At 56.1% G+C, this 8,818-nt stretch overlaps 5 non-coding genes across 5 annotated transcripts; all 5 read left to right on the forward strand.

The window, feature by feature from the left end:
• Positions 1-18: 18 nt before the first annotated feature.
• On the forward strand, positions 19-110 carry LOC136143433 (small nucleolar RNA SNORD116). The gene has a single exon (XR_010658024.1). It is a non-coding gene; the product is annotated as a small nucleolar RNA SNORD116 (small nucleolar RNA).
• Positions 111-1,291: 1,181 nt separating this feature from the next.
• LOC136143450 (small nucleolar RNA SNORD116) lies at positions 1,292-1,384 on the forward strand. Its single transcript, XR_010658041.1, has one exon. It is a non-coding gene; the product is annotated as a small nucleolar RNA SNORD116 (small nucleolar RNA).
• Positions 1,385-3,819: 2,435 nt separating this feature from the next.
• LOC136143434 (small nucleolar RNA SNORD116) lies at positions 3,820-3,911 on the forward strand. Its single transcript, XR_010658025.1, has one exon. It is a non-coding gene; the product is annotated as a small nucleolar RNA SNORD116 (small nucleolar RNA).
• A 1,181-nt stretch (positions 3,912-5,092) lies between these two features.
• Positions 5,093-5,185, forward strand: LOC136143451 (small nucleolar RNA SNORD116). The gene has a single exon (XR_010658042.1). It is a non-coding gene; the product is annotated as a small nucleolar RNA SNORD116 (small nucleolar RNA).
• Positions 5,186-7,620: 2,435 nt separating this feature from the next.
• Positions 7,621-7,712, forward strand: LOC136143435 (small nucleolar RNA SNORD116). The gene has a single exon (XR_010658026.1). It is a non-coding gene; the product is annotated as a small nucleolar RNA SNORD116 (small nucleolar RNA).
• Positions 7,713-8,818: the final 1,106 nt, after the last annotated feature.

Consider the following 8,818-nt stretch of genomic DNA (forward strand, 5'->3'; position numbering starts at 1 on the left):
GCGTTTGAGCATGTGCTTGGATCGATGATGACCCCCACTAATGCATTCCTTGGAAATCTGAACAAAATGAGTGAGAAACCACTACCGTCTCCTCATTGGAACTGAGGTCCAGCACGTAGCTCCCAAAAGGAAAGGAGGGAGAGGTTGACGTCGCGTTTGCTGCCGTGAGAGTCCACAGCCACGTTGTTCAAGTTGAGGGTTGTGGCCGTCTCATGGGGAGAAGAGCCATTGGGAAAGGAGCCTGGGATGCCAATCCATGCGGGAAGGCTGGGGACAGCGTGCCGTCTCTGGGTTCCTTGGTCGAGCCAGGGCTTCTGTCCCCTGCCACGGACGAGCATGCGGATAGGAAAGGAAGCGTGAACCGTTGGTGGTCCATTCGACTGCACTTGAGTTCTACAGGCCGCCGCCACCGGCTACTCGTTGCCTTGTGCCCTCAGAGAAAGGGAAGTCTATGCTCAGGGTGAGAGCAGGATTCCTGGCCTAAGGCAGGCTTCCTTGTCATGTGTTCCTTGGGCGACCACATGCAGTTTAGGTTTCTCGTGATGAGAGGAGAAATCCAATGGGCCATTGTCCCCGGGAGGTTGGCCAAGCTGACGGCTCCTCCTCGGGTTGTGTCCTGCTTGTGTGTGCTGCGTGAAGGGGCTAGAAAAGGCCTTAGTCAATCTTAGTCACGGCAGGCTTCTCTGGTGAGGCGTGGCTCTGGCATCTTTCCGTGACACATTGGGATCCCGGGGGAGAGAGAATATCAAGCCGAGTGAAAAAGACACGTGTGATGGCTGGCTAAGCCCGCAGGTTTACTGGTGGGTGGATAGATGGACGGTGGCCCTAGGGATCCCGGAACACACTTTCCCTTGTTGCGCCCGTGCACCCTCCTCAAGTACGCGTGTGTTCTCTCAGCCCGGATCAGGTGGAATACCAAGGAAGGAGTACCAGCAGCAGAGCAGCCTGGGGCCATCCGTATAATTCGTGATGACCGGTGAAGTGAGGAGAAGGAGTCTTGCAGGGGTGTTGGCGCACATTCCGTGAGGATCCTGGTTTAAACCTTGTTGCGGTAAGCGGCACTTCTTTGCTAAAGCCTAGAGGTTTGGCTACGGTAAATTGAAAAAGGGGAGACACACTCACTTGCTGGCCTTTTCTCGGGGAACACGAGCTTTGATGCCCTGAGAACTGGCTGCATTTCCTGCTCCATTGCTCGACACTGGCCGCTTCTGTATGCTGACCTGATTCAGCTCGCTGGCCGTCCCGTGATGGAATCTGCAACTTTGCATGTCCAAGGTTTGAGCATGTGCTTGGATCGACGATGACTCCCACAAGTGTATTCCCCGGAAATCTGAAAAAAAATGAGTGAGAAACCCCTACCGTCACCTCATTGGAACTGAGGTCCAGCATGTGGCTCCAATAAGGACAGTAGGGAGAGGTTCACATTGCATGTGCTGCTGTGTGTGTCCACGGCCACGTTGTTCAAGTGGAGGGCTGTGGCCATCTCATGGGGAGAAAAGCCACTGGGAATGGAGCCTGGGATGCCAATTCAGGTGGGAAGCCTAGGGAGAGCGTGCCGTCTGTGGGCTCCTTGGTCTAGCCAGGACTGCTGTCCGCTGCCACTGTTAAGCATGTGGGTAGCAGAGGAAGTGCGAGCCATTGGTGGTCCTCTCGCCTGTACTTGAGTTCTACAAGCCGCCCCCACCGTCTGGTCGTTGCCTTGCGCCCTCACAGAAACAAGTCTCTCTGCCCATGGTCAGAGCAGGACTCCTGGCCTAGGGAAGGCTTCTTTGACACGATCTGCTTCGGAGACCAGATGCAGTTTAGGTTCCTCCTGATGAGGGGAGAAATCCAATGGGCCATTGTCCCCGGCAGGTGGGCCAAGCTGATGGCTCCTCCTCGGGGTGTGTCCGGCCTGTGTGTGCTCTGTGAAGAGGCTAGAAAATGCCTTAGTTAAGATAAGTCACAGCAAGCTTCTTTGGTGAGGGGTGGCTCTGGCATCTTTCCGTGACACGTTGGGATCCCCGTGGAGGGGGAAGGGCAAGGTGAGTGAAAAAGACACGTGAGACGGCTGGCAAAGCCCACATGTTTACTGGTGGGTGGAGAGCTCGACAGAATCCATGGAGCGTTTGGAGGCATGTGTAGAGAGGGAACACGGGAGCTCATTTGTGGACTGTCCCGCCCTTTTCCTCTCCTTGTTCGATTAACTTCATGGCGGGTCCCCGTGCTAGCGAATGGTTGCCTTCGTGGCACAGTATGGTTTCTTCTCATGGGGGAGGATTTGGAGGCCGTGAGGTGTTTGTCCCTGTCTGTCCACGTTCCCCCTGTGTTGAAGATGTGAAGGTGTTCCTCAGTACAGCCCAGCATCTTTAATACACCCAGCCCACATAGCGATCCCTGAGGATTGCAGATCTTCCCGGAGGTCATTGGGCACAACTAGGCGGAAAGAAGGGAGTTGGCTGCCGAGGAACAGCTACAGCTTTAAGGGCAGGAGAGGATGTGTGGTGCGGGGGTCATTTTTCCTGCCACCCGCTGGTGCGTCCAGACTGTAGTATCCGGCGTGCCTGGCCACAGGCCAGACAAGTCATAGCGGTTCAAGTGTCTAGGCTGTTGGCTGGGTTCTCTCATTGCACGGCTGTGGGTAACACGTTGCTTCTAGAAGACCTGGGCCTCACGGTTTCTCCGAGGGCACGTCACCGACGGGCCCAGAGTGCGAGAGTGCCAGCCACCACTGCAGGTGGCCCAATGGCTGTAACTCTTTGCTCCGCCACTTTGCGCACTGGAATGGCTCCCACGCCATCAGGCTGCAAGTGTTTTCCCCGCCGCGCTAGGCATCGGAATGGTTCGCATGCCATAAACTTTGTGTGTGGGCCAAGGTTAGGTCATCTGTCTTAACAGCAGGCCGGGAAGTATGCCTGCTGGTGAGTCTCCCTTGATCAGTCCAGGCGTTCCTCACGTACCCTTTGTCCCGGGTCCCTACGAGCCCCTTTTGATGGAGGCCGTCATATTCGGCCAAGGGCCCTTCCCTTGTGGAAGATCTGTTCCCCTTCAGTGCGCATCCTTTTAGTGGAAGCATATGTGCCAAGGGCGGATGAGTTCACCTGCAGGGCACTGACTCTTAGTCTGAGGGGGCACAGTTGCCCTGACGGGGTCTCAGGGGTTGAGGAAGACATCCTTTTCCTGTGCTGGAGGGGAGAGTGCTCAGGAGAGGAGTTGCAGGGCCTGAGAGCAGGGGGTGGTTGGACAACGGGGCTCTTTCTCCCGATGGCCACAGGCCCTGAAGGCGTCTGCTCTACGTTGCTTTCACATTTGCCTGCAGGCACACAGGCAAGATGGGCAGCAAGTGAAATGTTGAGGGGAGATAGAGTACTCATCGCTGGGTGGTATCGCCCTTTCCCTCGGTGCCCCCGTGCACCCTCCTCACTGACGCGTGTGTTCTCTCACCCCAAGCCAGGTGGAATGCCAAGAAAGGAATTCCAGCAGCAGAGCAACCTGGGGCCATCCGTATAATCCGCGCTTCCCGGTGAAGTGAGGAGGAGGAGTCTCGCAAGGGTGTTGGGGTGCATTCCACGAGGATCCTGATTTAACCCTTGTTGCGGTAAGCAGCACTTCTGTGCTAAAACCTAGAGGTTTCACCACGGGAACCTGTGCAACGGGGCTATACCCTCACCTTCCGACCTTTTCTCGGGGAGCACGAGCTTCGACGCCCTGAGAACTGGCTGCATTTCCTGCTCCAATGGCTCGGCTCTGGCCGCTTGCATATGCTGACATGATTCAGCTCGATGGGTGTCCCATGGTGGAATCTGCAACTTTCCATGTCCAGCGTTTGAGCATGTGCTTGGATCGATGATGACCCCCACTAATGCATTCCTTGGAAATCTGAACAAAATGAGTGAGAAACCACTACCGTCTCCTCATTGGAACTGAGGTCCAGCACGTAGCTCCCAAAAGGAAAGGAGGGAGAGGTTGACGTCGCGTTTGCTGCCGTGAGAGTCCACAGCCACGTTGTTCAAGTTGAGGGTTGTGGCCGTCTCATGGGGAGAAGAGCCATTGGGAAAGGAGCCTGGGATGCCAATCCATGCGGGAAGGCTGGGGACAGCGTGCCGTCTCTGGGTTCCTTGGTCGAGCCAGGGCTTCTGTCCCCTGCCACGGACGAGCATGCGGATAGGAAAGGAAGCGTGAACCGTTGGTGGTCCATTCGACTGCACTTGAGTTCTACAGGCCGCCGCCACCGGCTACTCGTTGCCTTGTGCCCTCAGAGAAAGGGAAGTCTATGCTCAGGGTGAGAGCAGGATTCCTGGCCTAAGGCAGGCTTCCTTGTCATGTGTTCCTTGGGCGACCACATGCAGTTTAGGTTTCTCGTGATGAGAGGAGAAATCCAATGGGCCATTGTCCCCGGGAGGTTGGCCAAGCTGACGGCTCCTCCTCGGGTTGTGTCCTGCTTGTGTGTGCTGCGTGAAGGGGCTAGAAAAGGCCTTAGTCAATCTTAGTCACGGCAGGCTTCTCTGGTGAGGCGTGGCTCTGGCATCTTTCCGTGACACATTGGGATCCCGGGGGAGAGAGAATATCAAGCCGAGTGAAAAAGACACGTGTGATGGCTGGCTAAGCCCGCAGGTTTACTGGTGGGTGGATAGATGGACGGTGGCCCTAGGGATCCCGGAACACACTTTCCCTTGTTGCGCCCGTGCACCCTCCTCAAGTACGCGTGTGTTCTCTCAGCCCGGATCAGGTGGAATACCAAGGAAGGAGTACCAGCAGCAGAGCAGCCTGGGGCCATCCGTATAATTCGTGATGACCGGTGAAGTGAGGAGAAGGAGTCTTGCAGGGGTGTTGGCGCACATTCCGTGAGGATCCTGGTTTAAACCTTGTTGCGGTAAGCGGCACTTCTTTGCTAAAGCCTAGAGGTTTGGCTACGGTAAATTGAAAAAGGGGAGACACACTCACTTGCTGGCCTTTTCTCGGGGAACACGAGCTTTGATGCCCTGAGAACTGGCTGCATTTCCTGCTCCATTGCTCGACACTGGCCGCTTCTGTATGCTGACCTGATTCAGCTCGCTGGCCGTCCCGTGATGGAATCTGCAACTTTGCATGTCCAAGGTTTGAGCATGTGCTTGGATCGACGATGACTCCCACAAGTGTATTCCCCGGAAATCTGAAAAAAAATGAGTGAGAAACCCCTACCGTCACCTCATTGGAACTGAGGTCCAGCATGTGGCTCCAATAAGGACAGTAGGGAGAGGTTCACATTGCATGTGCTGCTGTGTGTGTCCACGGCCACGTTGTTCAAGTGGAGGGCTGTGGCCATCTCATGGGGAGAAAAGCCACTGGGAATGGAGCCTGGGATGCCAATTCAGGTGGGAAGCCTAGGGAGAGCGTGCCGTCTGTGGGCTCCTTGGTCTAGCCAGGACTGCTGTCCGCTGCCACTGTTAAGCATGTGGGTAGCAGAGGAAGTGCGAGCCATTGGTGGTCCTCTCGCCTGTACTTGAGTTCTACAAGCCGCCCCCACCGTCTGGTCGTTGCCTTGCGCCCTCACAGAAACAAGTCTCTCTGCCCATGGTCAGAGCAGGACTCCTGGCCTAGGGAAGGCTTCTTTGACACGATCTGCTTCGGAGACCAGATGCAGTTTAGGTTCCTCCTGATGAGGGGAGAAATCCAATGGGCCATTGTCCCCGGCAGGTGGGCCAAGCTGATGGCTCCTCCTCGGGGTGTGTCCGGCCTGTGTGTGCTCTGTGAAGAGGCTAGAAAATGCCTTAGTTAAGATAAGTCACAGCAAGCTTCTTTGGTGAGGGGTGGCTCTGGCATCTTTCCGTGACACGTTGGGATCCCCGTGGAGGGGGAAGGGCAAGGTGAGTGAAAAAGACACGTGAGACGGCTGGCAAAGCCCACATGTTTACTGGTGGGTGGAGAGCTCGACAGAATCCATGGAGCGTTTGGAGGCATGTGTAGAGAGGGAACACGGGAGCTCATTTGTGGACTGTCCCGCCCTTTTCCTCTCCTTGTTCGATTAACTTCATGGCGGGTCCCCGTGCTAGCGAATGGTTGCCTTCGTGGCACAGTATGGTTTCTTCTCATGGGGGAGGATTTGGAGGCCGTGAGGTGTTTGTCCCTGTCTGTCCACGTTCCCCCTGTGTTGAAGATGTGAAGGTGTTCCTCAGTACAGCCCAGCATCTTTAATACACCCAGCCCACATAGCGATCCCTGAGGATTGCAGATCTTCCCGGAGGTCATTGGGCACAACTAGGCGGAAAGAAGGGAGTTGGCTGCCGAGGAACAGCTACAGCTTTAAGGGCAGGAGAGGATGTGTGGTGCGGGGGTCATTTTTCCTGCCACCCGCTGGTGCGTCCAGACTGTAGTATCCGGCGTGCCTGGCCACAGGCCAGACAAGTCATAGCGGTTCAAGTGTCTAGGCTGTTGGCTGGGTTCTCTCATTGCACGGCTGTGGGTAACACGTTGCTTCTAGAAGACCTGGGCCTCACGGTTTCTCCGAGGGCACGTCACCGACGGGCCCAGAGTGCGAGAGTGCCAGCCACCACTGCAGGTGGCCCAATGGCTGTAACTCTTTGCTCCGCCACTTTGCGCACTGGAATGGCTCCCACGCCATCAGGCTGCAAGTGTTTTCCCCGCCGCGCTAGGCATCGGAATGGTTCGCATGCCATAAACTTTGTGTGTGGGCCAAGGTTAGGTCATCTGTCTTAACAGCAGGCCGGGAAGTATGCCTGCTGGTGAGTCTCCCTTGATCAGTCCAGGCGTTCCTCACGTACCCTTTGTCCCGGGTCCCTACGAGCCCCTTTTGATGGAGGCCGTCATATTCGGCCAAGGGCCCTTCCCTTGTGGAAGATCTGTTCCCCTTCAGTGCGCATCCTTTTAGTGGAAGCATATGTGCCAAGGGCGGATGAGTTCACCTGCAGGGCACTGACTCTTAGTCTGAGGGGGCACAGTTGCCCTGACGGGGTCTCAGGGGTTGAGGAAGACATCCTTTTCCTGTGCTGGAGGGGAGAGTGCTCAGGAGAGGAGTTGCAGGGCCTGAGAGCAGGGGGTGGTTGGACAACGGGGCTCTTTCTCCCGATGGCCACAGGCCCTGAAGGCGTCTGCTCTACGTTGCTTTCACATTTGCCTGCAGGCACACAGGCAAGATGGGCAGCAAGTGAAATGTTGAGGGGAGATAGAGTACTCATCGCTGGGTGGTATCGCCCTTTCCCTCGGTGCCCCCGTGCACCCTCCTCACTGACGCGTGTGTTCTCTCACCCCAAGCCAGGTGGAATGCCAAGAAAGGAATTCCAGCAGCAGAGCAACCTGGGGCCATCCGTATAATCCGCGCTTCCCGGTGAAGTGAGGAGGAGGAGTCTCGCAAGGGTGTTGGGGTGCATTCCACGAGGATCCTGATTTAACCCTTGTTGCGGTAAGCAGCACTTCTGTGCTAAAACCTAGAGGTTTCACCACGGGAACCTGTGCAACGGGGCTATACCCTCACCTTCCGACCTTTTCTCGGGGAGCACGAGCTTCGACGCCCTGAGAACTGGCTGCATTTCCTGCTCCAATGGCTCGGCTCTGGCCGCTTGCATATGCTGACATGATTCAGCTCGATGGGTGTCCCATGGTGGAATCTGCAACTTTCCATGTCCAGCGTTTGAGCATGTGCTTGGATCGATGATGACCCCCACTAATGCATTCCTTGGAAATCTGAACAAAATGAGTGAGAAACCACTACCGTCTCCTCATTGGAACTGAGGTCCAGCACGTAGCTCCCAAAAGGAAAGGAGGGAGAGGTTGACGTCGCGTTTGCTGCCGTGAGAGTCCACAGCCACGTTGTTCAAGTTGAGGGTTGTGGCCGTCTCATGGGGAGAAGAGCCATTGGGAAAGGAGCCTGGGATGCCAATCCATGCGGGAAGGCTGGGGACAGCGTGCCGTCTCTGGGTTCCTTGGTCGAGCCAGGGCTTCTGTCCCCTGCCACGGACGAGCATGCGGATAGGAAAGGAAGCGTGAACCGTTGGTGGTCCATTCGACTGCACTTGAGTTCTACAGGCCGCCGCCACCGGCTACTCGTTGCCTTGTGCCCTCAGAGAAAGGGAAGTCTATGCTCAGGGTGAGAGCAGGATTCCTGGCCTAAGGCAGGCTTCCTTGTCATGTGTTCCTTGGGCGACCACATGCAGTTTAGGTTTCTCGTGATGAGAGGAGAAATCCAATGGGCCATTGTCCCCGGGAGGTTGGCCAAGCTGACGGCTCCTCCTCGGGTTGTGTCCTGCTTGTGTGTGCTGCGTGAAGGGGCTAGAAAAGGCCTTAGTCAATCTTAGTCACGGCAGGCTTCTCTGGTGAGGCGTGGCTCTGGCATCTTTCCGTGACACATTGGGATCCCGGGGGAGAGAGAATATCAAGCCGAGTGAAAAAGACACGTGTGATGGCTGGCTAAGCCCGCAGGTTTACTGGTGGGTGGATAGATGGACGGTGGCCCTAGGGATCCCGGAACACACTTTCCCTTGTTGCGCCCGTGCACCCTCCTCAAGTACGCGTGTGTTCTCTCAGCCCGGATCAGGTGGAATACCAAGGAAGGAGTACCAGCAGCAGAGCAGCCTGGGGCCATCCGTATAATTCGTGATGACCGGTGAAGTGAGGAGAAGGAGTCTTGCAGGGGTGTTGGCGCACATTCCGTGAGGATCCTGGTTTAAACCTTGTTGCGGTAAGCGGCACTTCTTTGCTAAAGCCTAGAGGTTTGGCTACGGTAAATTGAAAAAGGGGAGACACACTCACTTGCTGGCCTTTTCTCGGGGAACACGAGCTTTGATGCCCTGAGAACTGGCTGCATTTCCTGCTCCATTGCTCGACACTGGCCGCTTCTGTATGC

This window comes from Phocoena phocoena, unplaced genomic scaffold (genome assembly GCF_963924675.1).
Source record: "Phocoena phocoena unplaced genomic scaffold, mPhoPho1.1 SCAFFOLD_372, whole genome shotgun sequence".
Lineage (NCBI taxonomy): Eukaryota > Metazoa > Chordata > Mammalia > Artiodactyla > Phocoenidae > Phocoena > Phocoena phocoena.